The sequence below is a fragment of the Chiloscyllium punctatum genome, chromosome 25, assembly GCF_047496795.1.
Source record: "Chiloscyllium punctatum isolate Juve2018m chromosome 25, sChiPun1.3, whole genome shotgun sequence".
In the NCBI taxonomy this organism is placed as follows: Eukaryota; Metazoa; Chordata; class Chondrichthyes; order Orectolobiformes; family Hemiscylliidae; genus Chiloscyllium; species Chiloscyllium punctatum.
Genome location: NC_092763.1, coordinates 51,394,082 through 51,421,028, shown reverse-complemented (window position 1 = coordinate 51,421,028; position 26,947 = coordinate 51,394,082). Strand labels below are relative to the sequence as shown.

At 41.0% G+C, this 26,947-nt stretch overlaps 1 long non-coding RNA gene across 1 annotated transcript; it reads right to left on the bottom strand.

Moving 5' to 3' along the window:
* Positions 1 to 15,589: 15,589 nt before the first annotated feature.
* LOC140495947 (uncharacterized) lies at positions 15,590 to 20,750 on the bottom strand. The gene is made up of 2 exons (XR_011964131.1): positions 20,208 to 20,750; positions 15,590 to 17,431 (listed from the first exon to the last, which is right to left on the bottom strand). It is a non-coding gene; the product is annotated as an uncharacterized lncRNA (long non-coding RNA).
* Positions 20,751 to 26,947: the final 6,197 nt, after the last annotated feature.

Below are 26,947 nucleotides of genomic sequence, written 5' to 3'. Positions count from 1 at the left end.
ATCAACTTTATGAACTCAGAGGCCATGCCCGTGGTTGGGGGGGCGGGGGGGGGGGGTCTTGTGGGAGTACCTGATCTTGAAGGTGGAATGCAATTCCCTTTCAGGTGGTCAGAGGGAGGTTTTCTATATTTAGGCATTTTTATTACTCCTGCCTTTGATCAATTATATAAAGCTAATTTTGTGCATTTGTTTGAGAAGGTAAGACAGGACCTTCAGCATTGGGAGGTTCTACCAATATCTTGATTGGGTAGAATAGGTCTTGTTAAAATGAATGTTCTTCCTTGCTTATTATATCTCATGAGAATGCTCCCTCAGATGCTACCTAGGCAAGCATAGCGGAGACTTAATGGTTGGCTTGGTTCTTTCATCTGGCGCTGCAGGCGGCCTCTTATTAAGCTTACTAAACTGCAGCTTCCACATGGGATAGGGGTAGACTTCCCAGATTTCAAGAGATAGCAAATAAGTTCCCCATTATCCCTATGTGAATGATTGGCTTATCAGGATCAGAGGTCAATATGGTTGGACATTGACACCTCCCAGGCAAAATGTCACCTTGTTAATTTGCTGTTTATAGACAAGGTGAGGACTGTCACGGAGCATTGTTGAAACCCGATTGTCATTAACACGGTTAAAGTGCGGTTAAACAATGGTGTGACAAAGCGAGGGCGATTTATATAAAACTTCCCCTCTTACTCCTATAGTAGGAATGCAAGGATTTTGGTTGGGATTGATGGATTCTGGTTTAGGTTCTGGGAGGTTAGAGGAGTCTCCTGTTTGGGAGATTTATTTGAGGGGGTGGTCATGATGTCCTTTGATTAGCTGAGTCATAAATATGAATCGTCCAGTGGGGACCTCTTTCGTTATTTTCAGATTTGGGACTTTATACAGAAAAAAGATAACACTATTGGTTAATCTCTATAAGTCTAATGTAGAGAGGAGAGTACTTCGGTCCACATGTATTCTCTCCATTCGTACTCTCTATCATTTACTGGGAGGTGGTGTTTTGAAAGACATTGAACAGCTCTGCGGGATCTGGACTCAGGAATTGGGAGGAGATCCCATCAGAGGTATGGGAGGACATTTGGGAGAACATGAGAAAGATTTCAATCTGTAATAGAATGCAGGCTATGCAACTGAAGGGTCTCCACATGACCTATTTGGCCCTAGAGTGGCTTGCAAAATTTAAAAAAGGAACGTCCCCAGTGTGCTCCAAATGCAAAATACACATTGGTCCTCTCATCCATTGCCACAAGCTTCATAGGTATTGGGGCACTATAGCAAATGTTTTGAAAGTGGTCTTGGTCAAGGTAGATCTGGTGTTCCTCCTCTTGAGCCTGCTGAATCTGCCTTCTTTAGATGAGAATGGGAAGGAACTGTTTAATATTCTTACATATTGTGTGAGGAAGAACATTCTGATGAGCTGGATCTTGGAAAATCCCCCGGGCCTGTCAGGATGGCGCAGGTTAGTTGTGGAACATATCCCCTTAGACTTCCTTACAAGTATGGTCCACCAGAAAATGGAACTTTTTTAATACACGCGGTGGCCCTTTTTGAACTATATAGACGCAGATCTGTCGGCCATATTGATTCGGGCCTTTATATAGCTACGAAGACTGGGTCTGGCAGTCTGGAGATCCTGAGAGGAAGAATCCAGAATAAATACAGGTATGCTAACTGATGCTCCCGATGAAGGGGAGCTTCAGTGGGGTTGCACTGAGTGGTGTAATTTAACTTAATTCAACCTAAATTAATTTAACTTATTTTGTTTAATTATTTATTGAATTATGGTATGAATAGATTTTTTGTTTTTTTTAGTTGTTTTGTAAAGTAGAGTAGTAGTTAGCTTATTGTTATTGTTCTACTATAAGATGGTTATATTATTTTATTGTAATTTTATAATTTTATAAAAAATTAAGGAGCTTTTTCAGTTAAAAAAGATAGCCTAATGGCAACTGTGCAACCATTGTCAACTGTCAAAGAAAAACATCTGATTCACTAATATCCTCCAGGGAAGGAATTCTGCTGTCCTTACCTGATCTTGCCTGCATGTGAGTCCAGAGTCACAACCACAGCAATGTGGTTGACTCTTAACTGCCCTCTGGACAATTAAGGATGAGTAACAAATGCTGACCTAGCCAGAGGTTCCTATTTCTCATGAATGGATACAATAAATCATATGGTGCAAATGGACATTGGAATCCCCACTGCAAAAAAACTGTTACAAGTAGTGACTTGGCAGCAACAACAAGGAGTGCTCCAAAGACGTATATGAAGCAATCATATACATGAGGTTAGCAGCAAATTAGACCAGATGTGAACAAGGTGACCAGAGTGCAATAGTGTTCAACCAGCAGGCAAACAGACATTTCACGTTGTGAATGTGACACGCTGTGTGGACAAAGTCAAACAGCTACAAGCTTTCACTACTATTTACATCATATACTCAAAATAAAAATGGTGAATACACACTCAAGATCAACATTTGACACGGGAACCAATGCAAACATCCTATAAGTCAAGATTCTGAAGGATATGTACTTTGTCTCTGGAAGTCAATTATACAACTGTCCATAGCAAAATGTATGTGTACAATATATAAGGGGACAACCTGCCCACAATAAAACCATGAGTATTTGACTTAGTGGGCACCAATGAACCAGCATAGAAGACTACTAGTGTGTACAGAACACGACATTATAACCATTCATGAAATCATAAAATACCAATTGTAGTAGAGGAGGTCAAGAATACTCATATTGATTCCGTCCATGGCTTGCAACAATTGTACCTAGACAGATTTAACGCTGTTGGAAAGTTTAAAGGTGATGTTGCCTTGCAGCTTAGAGAAGATCACTCACAGTATGTGCAACGGTCACGTACAAGAGAAGCTTAAGAGTGAGCTGGGCAAAAACAAAGTCTAATGGAGTTTTCATGTGCATCAGCACACAGACTGGAGCAGTTATAGTCTATGCATGCGAAAGAAAGATAAACAAGGTTTGTTTGTGCCAAAGGCTTCTAAGCTTTTCTCTAAAGAGATGCCCACACATAATTCAAACACCAGAAGCACTGAATCCAAATTCACAAGAACTAATTATTTTCCAAGCTAAATGATAAGCATCGATATTGGTCAGTTTGCTTGCCAAAGAAATCTCAAGAAATCACTAATTTCAGAACACCACAGTTTCTAGAGACTGATATTTGGTCTATCTGTATGTTATGGTCTATATGTACTTGGTTATGGGATTAATCCTGACCCAAGAAAAGTCCAATAAAGCATAACTCACATCTTTTAAGACAAAGAAGACTAGCAAAGATTACTGAGATTTTGTTTTAAGTTCCTTGCATCGTACACACAAAACCTTTCCACAAAGCATCATTGTTAAGCGGGCTTGTGGGGAAAGACAAATCATATGTATGACTGGAGAACTGGAGACACACCAATGAGTCATGCAAACAGGTTATTAACAGAAATTTGTTATCAACAGAAATCTGTATCCAATGGAAGAAGGAAATCATGGATTTCTTGCATCTTAGAAAGGGCTAGAACAGAGCTGGGGAACCTTTTCATGTTGGAAGGCCGTATTATGTTGGTTGTAATAAGGTCGCATCCAAGAAAATTCAATTATATGTTCTTCAAAATTCACATTATTTTGTAAAAATCTAACTACTTTGTACTAACTAAAAAAAAGAAAAAAAAAGTTAATTTTAAAGTTAACTAACCCTTTAATGACTTTGTTGTGACTGCTTTTTGTAGGAAAGTATTTGAATCTTTGGTTGCAACATGGAGGTCTACAGTTTTAGCTGCTCCTCTAGATGGGTATCCGTCATTTGTGACCTTAAGGGCGTCTTGATTTCGGTTAAGTAGGAGAATGTAAATTTGCAGCAATAAGTGGTTGCAAAGCAAGAAAGCATTTTTCGTGCATGTTGCCAAAGGCATGGGTACTCTATTTCATTTTCCCATATTTCAATCAGATCTTTTTTAGTGTCAAAAAAGGACTTTAATATGTCATCTTCTGAGAGCTCAATCAATTCCATCTGTAGTTCTTTAGGAGCCTTGGAGACATCAACTAGGTGAGGTTGAAATGCTAATTTGAGTGTGATGTCATGATTCTCAAAGTCAGAGAACCTTTCATTGTATTCTCCAATTAATAAGTCTATAACAGCTGCGTATTCTTCAAATGGTTCACAAGAATCCTTCTGTTCATCAATGACCTTTGCTAACTGGGGAAAATGTTCATCCGAAAAATTTGTTCTGCAAAATTTGGATTCATTCAAAAGGCCACACACAATGGCCTAGAAGGCTGCAGGTTCCCTACCCCTGGGCTAGAAGCATGCTTTGAGCAAAATGACAAACCAGTTGCATTTGGATCCAAATGTCTATTGCAAATGCAATCCAACTATTCTAACATAGAGCATGAAACATTTGGACCTAGTATTGCTATCAAAAAATCTTGAACCTACTCAGTTGGCCGTTCATTGTAGAAACTGATCACAAATCATTTGAAATGATTTAGCACAAGCCGCTGAAAAGTCTGCTACTGAGAATGCAACAACAAGTGAGCAAACTCCAACATCTGCCGCAAATCTGGTAACAAAGTGGTTGCCTCAGACACAGTGAGATTATTGAACCTGAAAAAGAATGCAGAAATTTCATGAGATTTATAAATAGACAGCATGGACATCGAGGTAGGAGATACGTTTAAGGTTGATTTGATAAATTTTGATCAGTTCGAATGCAAACAACTTTTGCAAGAAACAGCTAAAGATCCGTGTCTGAACGAACTTTACAGAATTATCTTGACAATGCTTGATGATGCAAGAAGAGCCAGACATTCTCATACTGTGAACCAAACAAAGATGAACTGGGTACCCAAGTTATCCAGGATTACTAGTCCTCTTTAATATCTGTCCCTATTTCTGGGGATAGGCTGACCACCAATATCTACATCCATCACAAACCAACTGATTCCCACAAGCGAGTCTTGACTACACATCCTCACATCTTACTTCCTGTATAGGCTATTCTATTCTCCCAGTTCCTCTGCCTTGATTGTATCTGTTCTGATGATGCTAACTTTAAAAAGGGGGCCTCTGAAATTTCCATCTTCTTCCTCAAGCGAGGATTTCCCAACATTGTAATTGCCGGAGCCCTCAGCTAGGTCGGGCCCATCTCCCACACTTCAGCCCTCACCCACAACAGTTCTAGTCCTCATCTACCATTCCCCCTGCATCCATATCCAGAGGATCATCCACCATTTCCAGCACATCTATTGGGCTGCCATCATCAGACACATAATCCCCTCCCTTTCCCTTGTCAGCCTTCTGAAAGGACCATTCCCCCCAGTACACCCTGGTCCATTCTTCCATCACTCCCAACAATCCCCACAGCCCCAAAGCAGAAGGTGAAATACCTGTCTGTTCTCCTTATCCCTCCTCAGTATCCAAAGGTCCAAGCATACTTTCCAGGTGAAGCAGTGCTTTTCCTGCACTTCACTCAACGTAATCTACTGCATTTGCTGCTTAAAATGTGGTCTCTCCTACACCGGGGGAATGAATCGCAGAACACCTATATTCTGTTGGCAAAATACCCTGAGCTTCCAGTTGCCTGCCACTTCAACTTAGCACCTTGTTTGCTGGCCAATATCTCTGTCTCAGACGTGCTGCAGTGCTCCAGAGAAGCTTAACGCAAGTTGGAAGAACAGCATCTCATTTTCTGCTTGGGAGCTTGATAGCCTTCTGGACCCAATATTGAGTTCAATAATTTTAAGGCTTGAGGCACCTTCTTCTATGTCCTTACCCCAGACCCCACACACAAGGCCTCATTACCACATGGTCTGCTATTACACATTACTCATTGTCAGCCACTAATAGATGCTATTAGCAGCTATTCATTCCCCTAGGCTGATTAATATCCACTCCTTTGTTCTTTTCTTTGGGCTCTATCTCCACCTATCATTTACTCCTTGCCCCCTCCCACCACTGTATCTTCTGCATAAAAGAAAATTTTCCTAGCTGCCATCAATTCTACTGAAGGGTGACTGGACCTGAAACGTTAACTCTGATTTCTCTCCACAGATGCTGCCAGACCTGCTGAGATTTTCCAGCAATTTCTGTTTTTGTTACTATTCTTGTTCATGACTTATTGGAGATGTATGATAAGAAGTTAATCTACACTGTGTCCTGTAGACATAGTTGACTGATACTCTATCTGGACTTGGGGAAATCACTTAACATTCTGGAGCCAACCTAGAAGGTGCTGTTCAAAAGAGGCAGCATGAAGGAGAAAGTTTCCTCCTTGAACAGGCTGCCACAGGCTTTCTATTTTATTAATCACACAATTACTGCCCATTGTTTTTGATAATTCTCTAAGTATGCAATTCTCCTGGTGCAAATCCCCTATCTTCACCCTGCAACCCTACAGTTTCTTCCTTTCCGGCATTAGTTTATTTTCTTTTTGAATACCTCAATTGAACCTGCCTCAACTATACTTTTATGCAGTGTATTCCAGATTCTGACCACTGGCTATGTAAAAATATTTCTCCTCATGTCACCATTCCTTCTTTCGTTAATTACCTTAGGCCAATATTGTCTTATTCTTGGTCGGCCCACCAAAGGGACACTTTGTCTTTACTTTCACTGTCCAGATCCTTCATGATTTTGAATATCGCTAGAAAACCTCCCTTCAATCTTCTGTTTGTGATACTTTCCTGGGTAACTAGTTCTGGTATTTTGCAGTACTTGCCAATACTACCATAATGTGATGGTTCACTGCCACTAATGCTCTTTTGACCTTGCTTTGTCTGATTATTGGTAGATAATATACCATCAAAGAATTTCTACAGAAGAAGCACTATTCTTAGACAGCAACCAGGTTTATTGCATGATAGCAGTAAGTACAATTACATTAGTCAGGTATAAGTATGAGGGTTTTAGGAACCCGGTAAAGGTACATCAGACTCTTCCAAAAGCTAAAGAAAGAACTCTTCTCTGTATTCACAAACTGTATGTGACATCAGAAGAATGAATGGAGCCAATATAATGTGAATGTGAAACCCGTTAGAAGCATTTTGTAATACAGCATCTCTACAAAGACTCTTCCCCATAATATTAACACATTGTACAATCATGCACCTGAAAACATTGAATTTAGTGCTGCTGCATCACTCTCAAAACCACTGACTTCAAACAGCAGGAGATCTGGATTTTCTGACAATTCTTTCAAATATCCAGGCCCGGTGGGGTTTTTCACTTGAGGACTGTTGAGTTTGGTTCTGATCTGTGGATCATTTACCTACTGGTGGATTTGTTACCTTTCAGCTATCCTTCATGGAGAATGTCACTCTTAGTAGACATTATTGCTGGTCCATTACATTATCGGGAGAGCCCTGGATCTATGGAATTTTCTCCCTGGAAGACAGCTGTTCTGTTGAAATCAGGGCGGCACGGTGGCACAGTGGTTAGCACTGCTGCCTCACAGTGCCAGAGACCCGGGTTCAATTCCCGCCTCAGGCGACTGACTGTGTGGAGTTTGCACATTCTCCCTGTGTCTGCGTGGGTTTCCTCCGGGTGCTCCGGTTTCCTCCCACAGTCCAAAGATGTGCAGGTCAGGTGAATTGGCCATGCTAAATTGCCCATAGTGTTAGGTAAGGGGTAGATGTAGGGGTATGGGTGGGTTGTGCTTCAGCGGGGCAGTGTGGACTTGTTGGGCAGAAGGGCCTGTTTCCACACTGTAAGTAATCTAATCTAAGTATTTTCTTCCTTGTAATTTTCTGGATTTCTGGATCAAGCAATCACTTTCTACTTTTCAGAGGTTCCTTATGCATTCTCCTGGATACAAAGGCCAGGCAGTTTCTTCTCGTTGACAATGTCCAGGATCCGTAAGCATTAGTCTGGCTTGTGTGAAGCCAAATGCAACTTAGCTCGCATGAGTCGTTTCTTAGGCAGGATATGTGTATTCAGTTGATTATTCGGGTTGTTCGGTGAATTAGACTTTTTCAGACTCTTAGTTGTGTTACTGGAAGATTGCTGCTCACTCAGCACAATCTTTCTCACTGGTACTGACTGTTCCATTTTAGACAGTGAATTGAACATTTCCACATGTCCTGTCAAGTCTGGATGCTGACAATGATAAACAACTCTTTTCTGCCAAATCCATAATCTCTAACCCAAGAAGAACATGGGTAGCAGGTGCATGGGAACAGCATCACTTGCAAGTTTCCTGCAAGTCACATATCATCCTGATTTGGGACTCTATCTTTTTTTTAAGAGAGACACTAGAAAATGCAGCACAGAGAGATCTGCATGTTCTTGTGCGTAAAAAAAAAACATTAAAAGTTAGTAGGCAGGTACAACAAGTAATTACACAAAGCAAATAGAATGTTGGTCTTTATTGTTAAGTGGTTCAAGTTTCAAAAGAGGGAAATTATATTTTTAAATGTGTAGGGTGTTGCTGAGGCTGCATCTTGAGTACTGTGCACAGTATTGATCTCCATCTTTAACAAAGTAAATAGTGACAATGAAAGCAGTTCAAAAGAGATTCAGTAGGCTGATTCCTGAGTTGAAAGGATTGACTTATCAAGAACAACTAAATTGATTAGGCTTTTATTGACTAAAGTTTAGAAGAATGAGGGGTGAAACATGCAAGATGTTGCAAGGGGTGGGGGGAAAGAATCTTAATGGAGTTGATGTTTCCACTAATGGAGGTTTCTCAAACTATTTAAAACTGAGATGCAATGGAACCTCTTCATTCAAAGGATTGTCTGTACTTCTCTACTCAGAGAGTTATGGAGGCCAGAACACTGAAAGTATTTAAACAGGTGGTAGATCTTTTAAATATCATGGATAGGAGGGCCATGGAGATCTGACATGAAAGAGGAATTGACTCGTGGCCCAGATCTGCCATGTTCTTAGTGAATTGTCAAAGGGGCCAAATAGCCTACTCTTATTCATATTTATTATGTTCCTTTGATGTTGCTGTGTCACATTCCTCTTCTTAACAGCTCTGTGGGTGTCCCTACACTCCAAGGACTGCAGCAATTCACCACCTCCTTGTCCAGAGCAATTAGGAATGGTCGGCAAACATTGGCCTAGCTGGCAGTATCCACATCACCTGAATGATTTAAAAAATAACAATCTCCCTTGATTCTTTCTTCTGTTTGAGTTCCACCATGAATCTGGGAATCTCAGTTGACTCTTCTCCTTTACTTAGAGTCATAGAGATGTACAGCATGGAAACAGACCCTTCGGTCCAACCCATCCATGCCGACCAGATATCCCAACCCAATCTAATCCCACTTGCCAGCTCCCAGCCCATATCCCTTCAAACCCTTCCTATTCATATTCACATCCAAATGCCTTTTAAATGTTACAATTGTACCAGCCTCCACCATTCCTCTGGCAGATCATTTCATACACATACCACCCTCTGCATGAAAAAGTTGCCCCTTAGGTCTGTTATATTTTTCCCCTCTCACCCTAAACCTATGCCCTCTAGTTCTGGAAGCACCCACCCCAGGAAAAAGACCTTGTCGATTTATCCTATCCATGTCCCTCATAATTTTGTAAACCTCGAGAAGGTCACCCCTCAGCCTCTGACGCTCCAGGGAAAACAGCCCCAGCCTGTTCAGCCTCTCCCTATAGCTCAAATCCTCCAACCCTGGAAACATCCTTGTAAATCTTTTCTGAACACTTCCAAATTTCACAACATCTTTCTGATAGGAAGGAGACCGGAATTGCACACAATATTCCAACAGCCGTCTAACCAATATCCTGTACAGCTGCAACATGACCTCCCAACTCCTGTACTCAATACTCTGATCAATAAAGGAAAGCATACCAAATGCCTTTTTCACTATCCTATCTACCTGCGACTCTACTTTCAAGGAGCTATGAACCTGCACTCCAAGGTCTCTTTGTTCAGCAACACTCCCGAGGACCTTACCATTAAGTGTGTAAGTTCTGTTAAGATTTGCTTTCCCTAAATGCAGCACCTCGCATTTATTTAAATTAAACTCCATCTGTCACTTCTCAGCCCATTGGCCCATCTGATCAAGATCCTGTTGTAATCTGAGATAACCTTCTTTGCTGTCCACTACACCTCCAATTTTGGTGTCATCTGCAAAGTTACTAACTATACCTCTTATGCTCACATCCAAATCAGGTATATAAATGATGAAAAGTAGTGGACCCAGCACTGATCCTTGTGGCACTCCACTGGTCACAGGCCTCCGATCTGAAAAACAACACTGCAGCACCGCCCTCTGCCTTCTACCTTTGAGCCAGTTCTGTATCCGAATGGCTAGTTCTCCCTGTATTCCCTGAGATCTAACCTTGCTAATCAGTCTCCCATGGGGAACCTTGTCGAATGCCTTACTGAAGTCCATATAGATCACATCTACCGCTCTGCCCTCATCAATCCTCTTCGTTACTTCTTCAAAAAACTCAGTCAAGTTTGTGAGATATGATTTCCCATGCACAAAGCCTTGTTGACTATCCCTAATCAGTCCTTGCCTTTCCAAATACATGTATATCCTGTACCTCAGGTTTGTCAATAATGATTTGTTCATGGACCAGAATTTGGACAGCTGTTGGTCCAGTACCAATTGTTTTCTGGGTTGGTGTCCATCTCCTTCAATTCATTAGATGAAGTTGAGGTGTATCTATGTATGCAGGCTCAAAGTTGCTTGATTGAGAATGTTCACCCCTTTGCATTGTAAGATAACTTACAGCATTCCTCTGTGCCTGTAGCATATCGTCTTATTTTTGTAGGCTGTAACTTCTGCTTCTTTAGTCATAGAAACTGATCTGATATGATTGTACTACGCAATCCTGTAACAAGCACAAAATCAGCAGGGTGTCCACTGGCATAAACTTTTAAAATCTCCTCTGGTTCATCTGCATCAGCAGGGAATGCCTTTTTCAATGAAGGCATCCCCTCTTGCTATAGTTCACATCCTCCAACCCTGATAAATCTTTGTAAATCTTTTCTGAACACTTCCAAGTTTCACAACATCTTTCTGACAGGAAGGAGACCGGAATTGCACACAATATTCCAACAGTGGTCTAACCAATGTCCTGTACAGCCGCAACATGACCTCCCAACTCCTGTACTCAATACTCTGACCAATAAAGGAAAGCATACCAAACACCTTCTTCACTATCCTATCTACCTGTGACTCCACTTTCCAGAAGCTATGAACTTGCACTTCAAGGTCTCTTTCTTCAGCAACACTCCCTCGGACCTTACCATTAAGTATCTGTTCTAAAGACATCTATCAGCTAGATATTCTACTCTCTCGGTGTATGTGACCAGTAATATTTCCATCGTTTTGAAAATAGGGCTTCTTCACATCTTCTGTAACTGGCCTGGAGTTCTGTATATGTAACATTCATTTGGGATGGTGGGACATTGTGCCTGTGAGCCCTTGTTGTAACAATGGAATTGTTATTTTTCTGTAGCATATGGTTTGTTCTCTGTGTAAGCTTGTCAAGTGCCCCTCTATAGTGCCCCAAAACATATAATGTTAATAGACTCTGTTGCTGTCTTGAGGTAATGTTGGTTTTCTCCTTTCAGGATCCATCAATGAGTCCTTCTGGTTTCTGCTTCCAGCATAAAATGAATTGCTTTCTCAAAAATTAAATCCTCCTTGGACTGGAGGATATGTGTCACATTTTGGTCAAGGATTTCAACAACAATTTTGTCTCGTATGATGTCTCATTTCAAAGTTTCATATTCTTAGTTTTCCACTAATCTATTGAGGTCATTAATTAAATTGTCCACAGATTTCCCTGGAAGCTGAACTATTCTGTTAAATCTTGCTCAGTCAAGGATGTTATTTGTTCTTAAATTCAAGTAATTATCAAAAGCTTTTAAGACATCTTCAGAAGTGTGTGTAGTCTCTTTGATATTATGTCTGTTAATAACCTGCTCTGAAATTGCATCTAGCAAATAAATGAGTGTATTTAATTTCGTAGCTTCTGGCTTCGTGTTCAATTTTGAGGCAATGCAGTGTCTCAAGAACTGTCAGGCCCATGAAGTCCAACCTTGTGCTCTGTATGGTTCTTCTCTGACCTTGAATCTGTTCGGAAGTTGTAGTGGTCAGCCAGATGGACATCATAGAATATAAATTCCCTTAGATTAACAGCCCAAATCAGGGAGTCCTGGCTGACATATATAAACAGGAGTCTGAGGGACTCTGTTTAGTCCAGGAGTCAGTCTGAGCTAGCTGGTCAGTGTCATGTACTATGCATGTGTAAATAAAGGGTGACTTGATGACAGGATACCAGCCTTTATGGGGTTACTTCATAAATATTACACATGGTTCCATTTCAAATGTCTGGATTATCTCCTCTTTTACCATGTCCTGGATAGCATCTGCTTCCTTGGTAAAGCCAGATACAAAGTATTAATTTGACACTCAGCTCTGTCCCTTACCTCTTATGTAAATTCTGTTTTTGTTCCTTAATTGGCTCATCCCTCTGTTCACCATTCTCTCACCTTTTATCGCCTATTGAAGACGTTAAATTACCCTTTTATTTCAGCTTCCAAACTATTCTCATACTCTTTTTGCTTCTCTATATTTCTGTGAACCTTCTGTATTTATCTGGCTCTTGTATTGTGTTGTATTATCAACCTGACATCTGTCATATTAACACTGTTATTCTTTGTCTTACTCTTTATCTCTTTCATAATTGAGGGTGCTTTGCACTTGTTTTGCCTACTTTAATGGGAATATGCCTTAACTGTACCTGAACTATTTCTTCTTTAAAGGCAGCCCATTGTTTAGCTAACATTTTGCCTTCCAATTGTTTATTCCAATTTATCGGATTTAGATTCATTCTTACCCTATTGAAGTTGACTTTCGTCCAGTTAATTATTTTTTAAGCTAAATTGGTCCTTGTCTTCTTCTATTGCTAAAGTAAGCCTTCTCCTCGTATTAACATTTGACTGACTTAGGCTGACTTTTGGTCATCCTAAAAAAACAGGTCTAGCAATGCCTTCTTTCTCATTAGACTGTATACATTCTGCTGTATAAAATTTTTGTGAACATACTCTAAGGATGCTTGACCCTCTTTTCCTTTCATACTAATGCTACCAGGCCAATACATATTTGGACAATGAAGGCCCCTCATTATAAATACTCATAAATCTCAGCAATTCCCTTAAAATTTGGTTTTTGTACATCTTTCCTGCCTAATGGTGATCTACAAACTACATTGAGTGATAGAAATTAAGACACGATGATTTCTTAATTTTAGCTAAATTGAATTTGGCTCTGACCCCGCCAAACCTTTTCTCCAATACTTTGCTCTCCCTAATCAATACATGTCCTGCTTTTCTCCCATTCCCGCCTTTCTTGAACCCAGGAATATTAGATTCCGTATAATGTGGAAATAGGCCCTTCGGCCCAACAAGTCCACACCGACCCTCCGAAGAGCAACCCACCCAGACCCATTCTCCTACATTCACCCCTGACTAATGCACTTAACACTACAAGCAATTTAGCCTGGCCAATTCACCTAACCTGCACACCTTTGGACTGTGGGGGGAAACCAGAGCACCCGGAGGAAACTGAACCTGGGTCCCTGGCGCTGTGAGGCAGCAGTGCTAACCACTGAGCCACCGTGCCGCCCCTATGTAGTAGTGTCCTGCCCTTCTACTAGAATTATTTGTGTTTGAGCCATAACATCATAATTCCACATCAGTACCTTTTGCTCACCGATCTTATTTCTCACACTTTGTCATTCACATACATATGCTATAACTCTAATTTAGACTTAATTTCTTTCTCCTACTATGAATCTACCTAATGACTTACTCTTTCTTACTGAAATGTTATCTGTCTCTTTGTATTCTATGCACTTTCGTATTTTCAGATATTGCCACCCGTCCACACAATTAATTACACCTTCTACAACAGCATGAGGAAATCAGTCCTGCACGTTCTATTTAGTTCCAACCCTTCCAGTTTGTAGAGATCCCATCTCTCCAGTGCTATTCCCAATGTCCCTGTTAATATTTATTCTCTTCAGTAAAACTAGTAGCTAGCTCAATCTAAGTGTTAATTCAATGCTCGTAACCTCCTATCTTTCAAAAAATATGTGCATTATATTTTCCACGTAGATCAATCAACATATCTAAATTACATTTTTGTCAACTTCAGGGTTATATCTTATTGCAGAAGAAGACATAGTAAAACAACAGGGAAATTGAATTTGAATTTTTCCATGAACTAGTAACAACTGCACACGTATTGTGGTCCATTGGCCTCCTCCTGTGCTGTAATTTCTATCATTCTATATATAGAACATTGCAGCAGTCCCACTGTCTGAAATCAATACATATTGTGCTAAAACAGTGCAGAAGAGATTTAGCAGTCTTCTTAAATACATTAAAATGAGTCTAACCAAACAGAAAGGGATTCTCGAAGAAGTGCAGTTTAGGTGGATTGGCTGTGCTAAATTGTCCATCGTGTTCAGGACTATGTAGGTTGGGTGCATTAGTCAGGGGTTAAATGTAGGGAATGGGTCTGGGTAGGTTACTCTTCAGAGGGTCGGTATAGACTTGTTGGGTCGAAGGGCCCGTTTCCACACTGTAGGGAATCTATGCTCTCTATGATCTTTTCTATCTGTTGCATAAAGAACAAATTACATTATGTATTATGAATGTGGAAATTTACATTCTAATATATTCTAATACGAAACAATGACAAATAATGTCTAACTCAAGGGTTCCAATAAGCAACTGGCTTTTTCATGGGGAAATAACTAAAATAAACATAATTGCCACATTAAAATAATGTGTGAATGTATTTTCCATTATACTTAAACCAGGACTTCCCGCTTGGGAATCGGGGGCTCAGTGTAGTCACAAGCTGAAAGTTTGGGGTTGCAAACCCCCAGGTATCAGTGGCCACAGCGAGTTATAGCGCTGTATACCCATACTAACAGGACCCCTTTTTTTATATAGCAACAGTCACCATCTCTCAGTATTCATTGAGAAATCAGCACAATTATTGCACCTGAAATTGGGAAGAAAGTAGGAAAAAAATTTATAGATATTTCTGATGAATCTGATCAGAGGTGTTATCACACACTTCCAGAGCAAGTGGGAACCCTGGGCCTCTTTGTTAAGAGGTAGGGATACTACCACTACCGGCTCTAAACACTAATTTATCCAGTTGCTGGCAGCGATGACAGGTGGATTCTGGGAGAATGACAGCGATTGAGGATGGAATTGCTGGGATGGGAAGTGATTGTACATGAGATGAGAAGCAAGAGGCAGCTAATGCGCAATGGACACAGCAGGAGCTGTTTAGAGTTTTGTGCATTTCTCCATTTAGGTCAGCACTCTTTTAAACTTATGCTTTAGGTAATATCTTCCGCAGTCCTTTTAACGATGCCCATGGTCCTGGCTGTTAAAACTGCAGCTAACTGTGGCTGCAAGGTGTCCTTTTGTGAAAGTTCCATGTATTCCTTTGATTTTCTGATTTTGTTTGCAATTAGAGAAAAATGCAACACAACACCATTTTTCTAGCTTTTTGCACCACAAGAAATATAATATACAAATAGCAAAAGCAGAAACTAAAAGTTAAAAACTGCAACAATTTTATTTTAAATATAATACACTTAGATTAAATAGTATACCACATCTGTGCGCTATTCTCTATGTAGTTGCTCCAGAAAGATATATATTCAACAAAATGTTTTAAAAATACTAGAATTAAAACACTTACCATCACCTGACAAGAAATCACAGAGAACAAAGTAAGATCAATTTAATTTTTTTCAGGTTAAGTACATTCATATTTTCCATTTCATCTTTTTCTTATATAAGATTCCAATGAAACCTGGGCATTAGAAATCGCTGTACTTCACCATTTGAATTATCATTAAACCTTATTGCTTAAGCTTTCAATAAAGTATTCACACAAGAACATTATGTCTTGCATCAAATTAGATATCATCTAATACTTTGCATTTGCAAGAAGCATATATTCTTTGAAATTATAATACTGAGTACTATTAAGAGAATTGAGGAAACAGCAATTCAGTAATATTTCTTTATAAACAATATTGTGTGCAAAAGTACTGTAGTATATATATGTATACATATCTTCTTATATATGTTCATTTTATATTCCTTTCTCTCCCATGCGATCATAAGAAAAAATTTGAAACAGAGCAAAAGAAATTTATGGAGTATTTTTATATTGCAGTTTTTCTCATTGAAAATAATTTATGACAAAGCATAAGAAGAATCAACTGCAAATTGCCTCGAAAGCAAAATAAGCCTCTTTGTGAAAATGTCATAGGTATTAAGTAATCCTTTCTCAAATGTGTTTGAAAATATTTGTATTGTGAAAATAGAATGATATTTTCTATGTTAGACTGATAATAATTCTGGCATAACTTAAGCTACACTATGGACCTTACAAGTGTCCAGTCCAGTATAGAATCAAGTAAATAAGGAATATAAATTTACATTCATGCAAACATTACATTTTAAGCACAACAAAACAATGTAAATGCAATAAATATTTTATCATCTTACCAGCTGTCAGTACTTATGTATATGGTAATTGCAGTTTTCTTCCCTCCTGTTGTAAAAATTGTTACCCATACTATGTCTATGCAGGCAAGCTTAAGACTAAATGGTTTGCTTTCAAAAGAGTTTAGAATCAGAAATATGTTCATGTAAACAGACAAGTCTGTCTTCAAATATCCCTGGTGCTGAAAGCTGCTTCCAGGCTTTCCAATTACAGAACTTTAGGGCCATTCAAGTAGAGTCACGAAGTTTGGAATTCCCTTGGTCCCTTTCGTATTCTTCCTCGGCTCTCAGTATTTTTTTGCTTTTCAGTTTCCATTTATGGAAATGAAAGGTTGCAAGAGACATAGATAGCAAGGTGAATATTAAAGCCAGCAGGATAACCAGTGCCACAAAGGAAGAGATACTTTCCTCCAGACGCTTTGGATCCCCATCACTAGTTGAGTTAAATTTTGATATGTTTTCATTTTGGTTGCTTGGCAACAGCATAGGCATTGAAATTTTATGAAATTTGGAATTCATTTTGAATACAAAGGCTCAAAATCCCTCATGCATGGGTTCTTCATAAAGCATGAATGTGAATTTAGGATTAACTTCTGAAAATGAATTGGTTCAACAATGTATCTCCATCAATGAAGTATCAAGCTATTGTTAATATTAATCAACTAACATAGATAAATTGGGGATTAGAAAGAGTTTGCGATGGATAATGTAGTCAACATGAAAGGCTTTCCATTGTTACAAGACAGCTTTGTCAGCAGTAAAAATTTCTTCAGTTATTTCTGAGCCAGTCTTAAGTAGTCCTGCAGTTTGATCCACACATAGTTTTTGAGGTTTTTGTTGGAAAAAGTGCTGAATTTCAAATCTGATGCTTGAGAGGATAGCCTAGAAAAGAAAAAGTTCCTTCTGAAATGTACAATTTTGATATTCATATAAAATCAATAATACTTTCCTTTGACTAAAATGTGTAGCTGCGAAGTAAAATCATTTTAAACTCGCTGTCTGCATAATTTATTGTAAACTTCTGCCAGCATTCAAATCAAGAATATCACTCCATGCTATAATGGAACAACTAGTTTACATGTTAATAATGTTCAAATTTTGCAATATTGGTAGCAAACTGAAACATGACAGAGTACAGTCCTTTCACTCTTGGAACAAAGATAAAATTCATCATTGATAAATTACATTATTGTCTCATTTGTCTAAGTGTTGACTAATTCAATATGAAATATGTTTGGGTTCAAGTGTGAAAAAAAGTACATCAACTTGGCATTTCAATCAAAAAAGGCCGAAGGATAGAGAATGAGGGAAATGAAAATGCTTTACTGGTTCAATAAAAGGGTGCTTTCATTTTACAGAAACCCTTATTAGTAGCCTGACTGGCTTAATAAAGTTGAAGAATATTGAACCAACTATATATATATATATATATGTTATTACTAATAAATTAGCTTGGTTAGCCCAAGTGCAAATTTCTGGAAATGCATTAAAGAATTTTTCAGTTGATTAGTTTTCCCCTGGTGCATTTAATTTTCATCAAATAATCTAAATTAACGTGTATATTTATTGTATAAAAATCTTAACAATATCAATAGTTTTCATGTAGATACAGAGTTTTACAAAAATGGGATCAATTATGTTGCGCTCCCATCTTTAGGAAAAATAATCACTAAGGAACAATGGCGAAAAAAATGCAGAGCAAATCAAGAACTTGAAATAAATATGAAACTTGCAAATAAGTGGAGAAAATTGTAAATAAGTTTTTAAATGTTAATCACGGGAACATTTTCTGATATGCCAGACTTATCTTTGTATGAAACCTATTTGTACTGTAGAGTTGCTTTATTTGAATGAACAGTAATTCAGCAGTGTTTTCTGTGAAGGTGGTCACGTAGCACTGAAATCATTTATTTTACTAATATGCTGTTCTCAAATGTAATATTGGAGAGATTACACTTCAATGCAATAGAAAAAAAATACAATATTTTCTTATATTCCTGAATGAATCTTTTACTCTGGATTATGTCTAAGCACCAATTTTGTACTTTGTTTAGATTTTAATACAACCGGTGACAGAAATTTTGTAGTAACTGAAGTTAGTTCACATAATTATTGACTTGAGAATGTAATTATTTAAATTTTATTTTATCCAAGGAAAACAAAGAACTATCCAATTTTGAATTCAGATGTGTATTTTTTACTAATGGACTTTGTATGTTAGACAAAGAAGCCTGCATTGACTTAATTAGGATCAGTTAGAAGTACTGTCTTCAAACAGATTTCTGCTTTAGTATTGCCATGTGTATAATGCTGCATTCTCAATACAATACAGTACATCTTAAAACAAATTATTTTGTTCTAATATATGTTCCCTGTATTCACTGATATTTGTGAATAGTATTCCTTTGTGGGTGACTGTAGAGTCAGACTATCATTTGCTGTTCAGTTGTCTAACCAATTAAAGTCAAAAATATTGATGAAACCTTTAAAACATGATCGGAGTAGAATTAAAGTCAATCACTTGCTAACATGTTTGAAAGGAACATCTGTACAAGGTTAGAATCATAGAATCCCCACACTGTGGAACTAGGCCATTTGGCCCATCGAATCACACTGACTCTCCCAAGAGCCTCCCACCAGTCGCCCCCCATCCCCCACCCAATCGCCTCCACCCTATCCCTATAACTCTGCATTTCCCATGGCTAATTCACCGAACCTACACATCCCCGAACACTAGTTGGGAAGATATGTTCTCATGAATTATTTAATTAACAGCACGTTATGTTGTCTTGACTTTACATTCATCAGGATGATTTTTCAAATTTCAGAATAAAACTTTAATAGAATTGAGTTTTGTAAACTGTGAATTCCTATGTCTCACTATTTGTTTAATAAATACTTATTAAGGTGCACTGTTTAGATCAAATACAGTTTTATTTTACTGGCATGGTCCAGTTTCTTTCTCAGTTGCAGTAGTTCAGATTACCAGGGTGAATAATATGACATGGTACTGCATTGATTTCTGTACCTTTGCAAATCCCATTGTCCAGTGAGACCATTTCCAACACACAATTACTTCAGATTACCTATTAGCTTTTCAATTACTGAATCTACTTATTAAAAGAACTTCTATAAATCCAAAGACTGTAAAAGAAAAAAAGGGTTAATTTATTATTGAATGAGGTGTAAAATGATAGAAACAAGCCAATTTAGACTTAGAAATATGTGCAGGTAGATGCAGTTTTGCATCACGTTCATACAACCGTGGTAATGCATGCCTATACACAGGGAATGTTAAATGCATGATTCGAAATAAAACCAATGAACCAATTAAGATCTTGATATATTGGGTATACACTTTGGAAAATATACATTGATTAAATGGTTCAAGTATATATTTAAGCTTGGTGATACCGAAAGTGAATTTGAGATATATGTGATTACTGTAGATTTACTAAGGATTCCTATATTTGAACTAAAATCTATTTTTTTTAAAATGCTGGTATCGTTCATCATACCATCATGTTTAATAAAAATGTTCAATTACCTGTCTTTTTACATTACAAGAACCCACTTTTGTGTTCCAGAATTTCCTATCAAACCATTGACGACGCAACATTCCATTTACATGATGATCTCAACATGATAAAATCGTTACCTGAACTGCTTTGTTTGAAAGATCTGGAGCAGATAGAAGAATATTTAACGGGTAGACACTGCTGAACAGGCGGGCTCCACTGCTGCAGTCTCACAGGTTTTCACGCTGGCGTTAAAATGACCCAGCATTATTCCAGATCGATCAACATTCAGCGATGTATCCGACCGGTGTCTCCCTCGCTCTCTCTTTTCAACTTTACTTTAGTTTATTTAGGATCATGTCACGTGAATAGAGTGGTACGGTCCAATACGAGATCTTGGGAAGAGATGGCATGATTCAGACAAAAAGGGAGGTGGAGACAGCGAGCTTCGGACTAACAGGGATGCAGTAAAGGAGCGCAGATTTATATTCGCGAACAAGGTCCCCATACCAAGTAGACAGATTAAAAGTTTAATTGAATTGCGTTGAAAGGTAACATATTTCTGGGATTTCCTTGTAGTTGGGTTCGTAGTTAAAAACAAGACAAGCCCTGTTCAATGCCAATGTTATCTGAATACTAAGGTTCCCTCACAGTTCTCCATGTGATCACGTATATGGACAACATTGGCTCAGAACAGTGTGAGACTAGTTTAGGTTACCTGAGGATACAACGCATACACAATTATTGCAAGAATCCAAGTCTTAAAGAACGTATTTTGAGCACAGCAGTCAAAACCTGGTTAGCCCACCTGCATTGCAAAAGAAAACAAGCAAGCCGGATTTGGATCATAGCTGTCGATTTGTGAAATTGGAGCTCTTCTGTTCTTTTTCTCTAAGAATAGAGGATTTTCACCCGCGCCGTACTCCGGTAGTTCACCGAAGTGATTGTTCTTAACGTGTGAGCTATGTCAGGGAGTATTAGCTATTCGTTCAGAGGAGCTATGAGCCCAATCTCTCCACCTCCCTCAATGTTCAAATTTGGGGAAATGAAACACGATATGTACGCGAGGACAATCGTGGGGTCTGAATAAAATGAACCTTTCCCCGTGATCAGAATGGAGTAACTGGTTCAAAGCAAAATATTGTGGATGCTGGGAACGTGTAAAAACAGCAGCGAAACCAAGCAGGTCAGGCAGCCTCTGTGGAGAGAGAAACAGCATTCAGGTTCTTAACTAAACAGTGCGGGAGAGGGGGCTAATCCCAGAATCTGCGATGTGTGCTGCTAATCTGTCCCAGCAATCTCTCATGCAGTGTTGCTTGGAATATTAGTGCCATTTTCAAAAACAAAGTGGCTTTTTTTTGGTTCATTCAACTGAAAACTCGCGATCTGATTACAATCTTGTTTAACGTGCAATGCCTTCTAGAGAGTGGTACTTTCGGATTACAATTCAAAAATGGGACTAAGTGCTACTAAAGTTTCAGATTGATGGGGTAAAGGAGGCTGCTCTGATTGGTGGCTAGGTGTATTACTGAGCACAATACATGGAGCTTGACTTTTCACTGATTTACATTATACATGCCCCAGCTGGTTGACGCTGGCATAAAATGCCTGAAGTGCAAATCATTCAGTTTAAAACCTCTCAGTACCAAATTAATGAAGAAAGTAATTCTTCATTCAGTATTAATATACCCAGAGCAGCACATTGTGCAGGAGCGGCTGACTGGTTTATTGTGCAAGGAAGAGTGAGGAAGTATTTTCATCTTCTGTTTATTGGTTAATCTGATTAAAGTGCCAATGGCGACTGAATATTGTCAAAACGCCAATGTTACTGAATGGGTCAAAATTATAGCAGCGGAATAAAACTACTCAGTACAACCAGTTAATATGGGATTTGGCAAATCTGATTTTTAATATCAGCTAAGTTGAAACTGTATCAGGGAGAGAGGAAATGTTGGAACTGCTCAGCATGTCTGGCAGCATTGGAGCAAAGAAAAGTAGAGTTATTGTTTCATGTTGATGACCTTTCATCAGAATTGCCGTGATAGATGGTCACTGACCTCAGATATTGGGCAGCATGTTCCCAAACCTTTGGAGGCAACCACAGAAAGGAAGTGGGGTGAGAAAATACTAGTAAAGGATTTTGGATGAAGATCTCGATGTGATTCTACTCTCTTGTAAATTTTCCCCATAGGTCTGGCAGGGAGCCAGTTGTGGTGGTTCAAAATGCAATTAAACGTTCAATTGCTCTTTACCAGCAGTACACAAGTCACATGCTGTTAGTGCAACTCACCAGATTCTCAATGGCATGTGTGTAGTGGAACCTCACCGTAGAGTGAAACCGAACTGATACCAACAGCATAAAAGTTGAAAAAGATTTGTCTCAGCCAAAGTGAAAGGTTAGGGCTGACTGGAGTAGTTCTTTCAGACTAAATGCATTGATATCATTTGGACAGCAACTTTCTTTAGTGTGTGGGGGAGTTACACCAGGGCCACAAAGTGTGGGACACATACACCAGGGCTACAATGTACAGGAGAGATACACCAGGGCCACAATGTACAGGAGAGGTACAGCAGGGCAACAATGGGTGGGACATGTACACCAGGGCCACAATGTACAGAGGGGGAAAACAGGGCCACAATGTGTGGGAGAGGTACACCAGGGCCACAATGTTTGGGAGAGGTATACCAGGGCCACCATGTACAGGTGACGTACACAGGGCCGCAATGTACAGGTGACGTACACCAGGGCCACAATGTACAGGTGACGTACACCAGGACCACAATGTTTGGGAGAGGTACCCCAGGGCGACAATGTATAGGAGATGTACACCAGGGCCACAATGTACAAGAGAGGTACACCAGGGCCACAATATGTGGGAGAGGTACACTAGGACCACAATGTTTGGGAGAGGTACCCCAGGGCCACAATGTACAGGAGAGGTGCACAATGTATGGGACACATACACCAGGGCCACATTGTGTGGCACAAATACACCAGGACCACAATGTGTGGGATAGGTACACCAGGGCTACAATGTGTGCAACACGTACACCAGGGCCACAATGTTTGGGAGAGGTACGCTAGGATCACAATGTATAGGAGAGGTACACCAGGACAACAATGTTCAGGAGAGGTACACCACAGCCACAATGTGTGTGAGAGGTACACCAGGTCTGCAATGTACATGAGAAGTACACCAGGACCACAATGTACAAGAGAGGTACACCAGGGCCACAATATGTGGGAGAGGCACACCAGGATCACCATGTACAGGAGAGGTACACCTGGGCCAGAATGTACAGGAGATGTACACCATTACCACAATGTATAGGAGAGGTCACCAGGGACACAATGTGTGGGAGAGGTACACCAGGGCAACAATGTATAGGAGAGGTTACACCAGAGCCACAATGTGTGGGAGAGGTACACCAGGGTCACAATGTATAGGAGATATACACCAGGGCCACAATGTATGGGAGAGGTATACCAGGGCCACAATGTACAGGAGAGGTGCACCAGTACCACAATGTATGTGACACATACACCAGGGTCACATTGTGTGGCACATGTACACCAGGACATCAATGTGTGGGAGAGGTACACCAGGGCCACAATGTATAGGAGAGGTACACCAGGATCACAATGTACAGGAGAGGGACACCAGGATCACAATGTGTGGGAGAGTTACACCAGGGCAACAATGTTTGGGAGAGGTACACCAGGGCCACAATGTTTGGGAGAGGTACACCAGGATCGCAATGTATAGGAGAGGTACACCAGGATCACAATGTATAGGACAGGTACACCAGGGCCACAATGTACAGGAGAGGTACACCAGGTCCGCAATGTAGAAGAGAGGTACACCAGGGCCACAATGTAAAGGGAAATACACAAGGGCCACAAGGTGTGCGAGAGGTACACCATGGCCACAATGTACATGACAGGTACACCAGGACCACAATGTGTGGGAGATATACACCCGGGCCACAATATGTGGGAGAGGTACACCAGGGCTACAATGTACAGGAGAGGTACACCAGGACCACAATGTGTGGGACATGTAAACCAGGGCCACAACGTACAGGAGAGGTACACCAGGACCACAATGTACAGGAGAGGTACACCAGGGCCACAATGTGTGGGAGAGGTATACCAGGGCCTCAATGTATAGGAGAGGTACACCAGGACCACAATGTACAGGAGAGGTACACCAGGACCGCAATGTACAGGAGAGGTATACAAGGGCCACAATGTTTGTGAGAGGTACACAAGGACCACAATGTATAGGAGAGTTACACGAGGGTGACAATGCACAAGAGAGGTACTCCAGGGCCACAATATGTGGGAGAGACACACCAGGACTATAATGTACAGGAGAGGTACACCAGGGCTTCAATGTGTGGCAGAGGTACACGAGGGCCACAATGTAAAGGGAAATACACGAGGGCCACAATGTGTGCGAGAGGTACACCAGGGCAACAATGTATGCGAGAGGTACACCATGGCCACAATGTACATGAGAGGTACACCAGGACCACAATGTGTGGGCGATATACACCAGGGCCACAATATGTGGGAGAGGTACACCAGGGCTACAATGTGTGGGACACGTAAACCAGGGCCACAATGTATAGGAGATATACACCAGGGCCACAATGTATGGGAGAGGTATACCAGGGCCACAATGTACAGGAGAGGTGCACCAGTACCACAATGTATGTGACACATACACCAGGGTCACATTGTGTGGCACATGTACACCAGGACATCAATGTGTGGGAGAGGTACACCAGGGCCACAATGTATAGGAGAGGGACACCAGGATCACAATGTGTGAGAGAGGTACACCAGGGCCACAATGTATAGGAGAGGTACACCAGGGCCACAATGTACAGGAGAGGGACACCAGGATCACAATGTGTGGGAGAGGTACACCAGGGCCACAATGTATAGGAGAGGTACACCAGGGCCACAATGTATAGGAGAGGGACACCAGGATCACAATGTGTGGGAGAGGTACACCAGGGCCACAATGTATGGGAGAGGTGTACCAGGACCACCATGTTTGGGAGAGGCACACCAGGGCCACAATGTGTGGGAGAGGTACACCAGGGCCACAATGTGTGGGAGAGGTACACCAGGGACACAATGTGTGGGAGAGGTACACCAGGGCCACAATGTACAGGAGAGGTGCACCAGTGCCACAATGTATGTGACACATACACCACGGTCACATTGTGTGGCACATGTACACCAGGACATCAATGTGTGGGAGAGGTACACCAGGGCCACAATGTGTGGGACACATACACCAGGGCCACAATGTTTGGGAGAGGTACACCAGGATTGCAATGTATAGGAGAGGTACACCAGGATCACAATGTACAGGAGAGGTATACCAGGGCCACAATGTTTGTGAGAGGTACACCAGGGCCACAATGTGTGGGACATGTACACCAGGGCCACAATGTACAGGAGAGGTACACCAGGGCCACAATGTATGGGAGAGGTACACCAGGGCCACAATGTGTGGGACATGTACACCAGGGCCACAATGTACAGGAGAGGTACACCAGGGCCACAATGTGTGGGAGAGGTACACCAGGGCCACAATGTATGGGAGAGGTACACCAGGACCACAATGTACAGGAGAGGCACACCAGGGCCACAATGTGTGGGAGAGGTACACCAGGGACACAATGTGTGGGAGAGGTACACCAGGGCCACAATGTATGGGAGAGGTGTACCAGGACCACAATGTACAGGAGAGGCACACCAGGGCCACAATGTGTGGGAGAGGTACACCAGGGCCACAATGTATGGGAGAGGTACACTAGGGCCACAATGTAGAGGAGAGGTGCACCAGTACCACAATGTATGTGACACATACACCAGTGTCACATTGTGTGGCACATGTACACCAGGACATCAATGTGTGGGAGAGGTATACCAGGGCCACAATGTGTGGGACACATACACCAGGGCCACAATGTTTGGGAGAGGTACACCAGGATCGCAATGTATAGGAGAGGTACACAAGGACCACAATGTACAGGAGAGGTACAACAGGGCCACAATGTACAGGAGAGGGACACTAGGACCACAGTGTGTGGGAGAGTTACACCAGGGCCACAATGTACAGGAGAGGTACACCAGGGCCACAATGTGTGGGACATGTACACCAGGGCCACAATGTGTGGGAGAGGTACACCAGGGCCACAATGTATGGGAGAGGTACACCAGGACCACAATGTATAGGAAAGGTACACCAGGACCACAATGTAGAGGAGAGGTACACCAAGGCCACAATGTACAGGAGAGGTACACCAGGTCCACAATGTACAGGAGAGGTACACCAAGGCCAAAATGTACCGGAGAGTTACTCCAGGACCACAATGTACTGGAGAAGTACACCAGGGCCACAATGTACAGGAGAGGTACACCAGGGCCACAATGTAGAGGAGAAGTACACCAGGCCAAAATATACTGGAGAGGTACCCCAGCACCACAATGTACAGGAGAGGTACACCAGGGCCTCATTGTACAGGATAGGTACTCCAGGGCCACAATATGTGGGAGAGATACACCAGGACTATAATGTACAGGACAGGTACACCAGGGCCTCGATGTGTGGGAGAGGTACACCAGGGCCACAATGTAAAGGGAAATACACAAGGGCCACAATGTGTGCGAGAGGTACACCAGGGCAACAATGTGTGCGAGAGGTACACCATGGCCACAATATACATGAGAGGTACACCAGGGCCACAATGTGTGGGAGATATGCACCAGGGCCACAATGTGTGGGAGAGGTACACCAGGGCCACAATGTGTGGGACACATACACCAGGGCCTCAATGTGTGGAAGAGGTACACCAG